At 44.8% G+C, this 4,030-nt stretch overlaps 1 protein-coding gene across 1 annotated transcript in view; it reads right to left on the bottom strand.

The window, feature by feature from the left end:
* Nucleotides 1-427: 427 nt before the first annotated feature.
* ZNRF1 (zinc and ring finger 1) overlaps nt 428-4,030 on the bottom strand; it is a 151,740-nt gene continuing 148,137 nt past the window's right edge. The window contains exon 5 of the mRNA XM_019505802.1: nt 428-1,691. The gene's annotated coding sequence lies outside the window, so the exon portion shown is untranslated. The remainder of the gene's footprint in view (nt 1,692-4,030) is intronic.

Genomic DNA, 4,030 nt, shown 5'->3' on the forward strand with positions numbered 1-4,030 from the left:
GAGGAAGTGCTTGGAGCAAAGAGCATAACATGGACACTACAGCCAGCCCTGCAAGGCTGAGGAGAACCCCCTGCCGGAGACCTGGTTCCAAACTCTGAGAAGGGAGTAAATCCTGCCAGGCCAAGTCCTGTCTGGCCTCCATGTTTGCTACCAAGGTCACCACAGAAGAGGTAGTGGCTTGTGTGGGCAATGGGAAGATACAGTCCTCTTCCACACCCACTGCACTGTACTGTACTACATCCTTGAAAACATTCAACCTAGTTCCTCAGCAAGAGCAGTGCCCCTCGTGTGACTCGGCAGCTCAAGTTAGCTCGGCCCATCCCCATGCAAGATCATCCATCCCTCTAGACTCACTTACCTGGCCACAGAGCAAAGGTTGCCTCCAGCACACACTCTGCAGTACTTCACTAAGAAGGTGCCATTGAAATAAAATAACAGTGAATATTTTATTGAACATTATTTTAATACCATATCAAAACACCTTGACTAATGAAGAAACCTTTTCCCCCCAAGCTTTGAACTTTTTTTTAAAAGTTTTAATTTTAATATATAAATACAGAAACCCTTCCTGCAGGGGACGCAATGGCTAAAACATTCCCCCCACCTCTGCGCTCCTCCACAGCGCATGCGTGTGGGGGGTGTTGCTTTAATAAAAATTTTTTTCCTGGAAAAAAAATCCACATGGGTCTAATAAAAAGGATAGGCGTCTTTGCAGGACACTTGTGATCTTAGAGCTTTCAAACTGTAATGCAACTTCCCCCTTATACACACACACAAAAAAGGAGAGGAAGGTTAAGTGGAGACTGATCAAAAGAAACAAGGGCAGTGGACAATGGTGTCTTTTGGCAACTAGGAGTCATGACAGCAGAAGGGAAACAGGAAGAAAGTTGTGTGGTATCTGGCTACCTTCAGTCACTGAGTGGTTATAGCCGAGTCGGAGCAGTCAGTCTGTAAACATCACTGGGGAAGAAAAAAGCCAAAAACCCCCAAAACAAAAAAAGGAAACACACACCAGTCAACACTATTTTTTTTGTAAACACTTTAAAGACAGACCTACAATGCCTCTTGAACGTGAGAACCAGCCCCATTCCTCTGTGGGGATCCTTTCCTTCTTGTCAGACTCTGCCAGTTACAGTTTGGTGTCCTCAAAGGGAAAAATTCCTTAGTCAGTGCAAAAGTGAGAGGGGCTCCTGGCTGCAGCGCTCGCTCGTCCTGCCCCTCCTTGGAGGTGCTCTCTTGGGATACAGGCATTTGTCTGGGTTTTCATAGTAATAAATAAATCGTGCTCCGTTTGGCCAGTCGTCCCTCAACAGCTCTGCTGTGGGTCAGCTTTCCTTTTGCCCTAGAGCCAAACATCATAACAACCTCATTTCAGAGTTGCAAGTCAGCGTTTGTTTCCACTTTCTCTTCCTTGCTTTTTAAGTTCTTCTCTCCCTGTGTCATTGGCTGTGGAGGTGAATGTACAGAGAGCAGGCAGCTCTGTTTTTACGATATTGTCTCTCCTGTATATATTTTTCCTTTAAGTTAAAAAAAAACAAAAAAATGAAACAAAAAACCCCCAAATAAAACAAAAATGATGTTCAAGTGGATTCAAGTTTCTGATTTTTGAGGAATTAAAGAAAGTCAGCCCAAAATTCTGGATGGGGTAGGTGGGAAGGGGACAGGATGGTTGGCAGGTATAGCAAGGTGCCCTGTGAAGAGAAAGATAACCCAATGTTACAATCCCAGCACAGCCTTAAGGGACTGATGCGTCTAAATGCACCCACACAGCCCACAATGGCTGTTCATCAAGTGCAGATGCAGGGATGGTTACAGATAAAGAAATACACCTTGGGTCTTTACCACCTTGTCTACACATTTAGTTTCCACCCACCATTCCACAGATACAACCTTTCTGATGAAAATGCACCACTGAACTAAGAGGGACCATAAAAGTTCAAGTTTAACCTGGGAGCGTTGTAAACTACTGATGTCATAGATAAAGTTTAAGGTTTAACAAAAGAAGTGGGAGTTTTAAATCGGTCTAGAGCTGTGGTTCTCAAACTTTCTAAACTCTAGGCACCCCTCCATAAGCTTGAGGCACCCCTTGGAAAATGCCATCTCTTCATTCTTTTTTGACTACAGAAAAGTAACAGCATTCTTCTGTTGCAAAGATCTCAAAGCCCACAACAGGTCAAACTGTTTTTAGCCATAAATTCCTATTTGAAATCTCTGAGTTTATGTTGTGAATTGTGACTGCACACCTCACAGCACTAACATTGCACCCCTTGAAAGTATCTCAAGGCACCCCAAGTCATGGCACCCCAGCTGGGAATCACTGGCCTAGAAGATCTCAGTCTCAATACCTCAGCTGGTTTGATTCAGCTCAACAAGGGGATTTTCTCATGTATACTGTAAATTTCTGAATAAACATAAAATTATAGAAAATTAGGGTTGGAAGGGACCTCAGAAGGTCATCTGGTCCAATCCCCTGCTCAAAGCAGGACCACCCTCAAGTATATCATTCCAGCCATGGCTTTGTCAAACAGGGCCACAGGAGCACTGAGCAAAATGCCTCTGTGTGTCAACCCCTGGCACATGTGTTTCTGACCTTGCTTATGTTGCTGCCACTGATTTCATAGGTAGGTTGTTTGAACTTCTTTCAACCTGGCCCGTATGAAGCTAGGTATGGTCCTTGTTCTAATCTGACAGAGAGCTGCTGTGATCCTAAATGACCCCAGAGAATTGTCCATGTGCAGCTTTGCTCTGTAAGAATGGCAGGAGGGGCAGGGGCACCCCAGCTCTGCCTTCCTGAACACTCCATAGAGAACTGTCACATTCTACAAATGAAGAGCAACATTGTCTCGCCAGCCCAGGCAGGGGAGCAGAGTCATGCTGGAATCTTCCCTTCTGGGACATCAGCAGGAAGAGGTTCTGCATTCATGACACTTGTGCAGTCATTAGGCAGTAGCAGATTTGTACAGGTGCAACTGACTGAAACTTGTGGGTCAATTCTGTTGCTGACAGAACAAAGAAGAACAGACTCCAGCTTCTTTGGGGACTATACAGAACCAGACAAGCTATAGGAGAGGAACAAATAAACATGTACCAAAGTCAGCAGCTCTGACAGATATACCCAGGGACAGCTATAAGCAGCAGCTATTTTTATGCTGTCATTTTAACCAGTACAAGTGCACTTTAAAACCACCAATTTTTTAAAGCATTGATAGAAAACAAATGATCCTATTTGCTTTTCATACTGAGGCTGGGAGATTTTAAGACTAGCCAGGGAGACTGAAACTCAACTCAGGAAAACAGACCTTATGACGACAGGCTGAGAGCTATGGGGCTCTTTAGCCTGGAAAAGCGCAGGCTCAGGGGCGATCTGATGGCCACCTATAAGTTTATCAGGGGCGTTCACCAGAGCACCCAAGGGATGACGAGGTTGAATGGTTATAAATTCCAGCAAGACCGTTTCAGGCTGGACATAAGGAAGAATTTTTTTTACTGTCCGAGCCCCCAAGGCCTGAAATAGCCTGCCATCGGAGGTAGTTCAAGCACCTACATTGAACGCCTTCAAGAGAAATTTGGATGCTTACCTTGCTGGGATCCTATGACCCCAGCTGACTTCCTGCCCCTGGGGCAGAGGCTGGACTCGATGATCATCCGGGGTCCCTTTCAGCCCCAACGTCTATGAAATGTATGAAACCTTTTAACACTACTCCCACCCTGGCAGCAGAGATGGGGGGAATGGAGATTCTTGGTCCACCCAACACATTTGGTTTGTTGTTCATTATGAACTCTTTTGTTTCCATTCACCAACACTTTTTGAAATTTTTTTTTTAAAATGAGTTAACATGCTCCTGCCTTTTTTGTGAGGGTGCAAGACCTTCCAGACATCTCCAAGCCTCCTCTTATCAAAAGGCAAAAGCAGGAAGGGAAGTGACCTCAAAAGAGCATTTAAAATTTGCCCCCTGCTCCAACGCAGGATCAACTACATCTAAAACCATTCCTGATATATCCAACCTGCTCTTGAAAGCCTCTAATGATG

This window comes from Gavialis gangeticus, unplaced genomic scaffold (genome assembly GCF_001723915.1).
Source record: "Gavialis gangeticus isolate Ggan-Ray unplaced genomic scaffold, GavGan_comp1, whole genome shotgun sequence".
NCBI classification, from domain to species: Eukaryota; Metazoa; Chordata; order Crocodylia; family Gavialidae; genus Gavialis; species Gavialis gangeticus.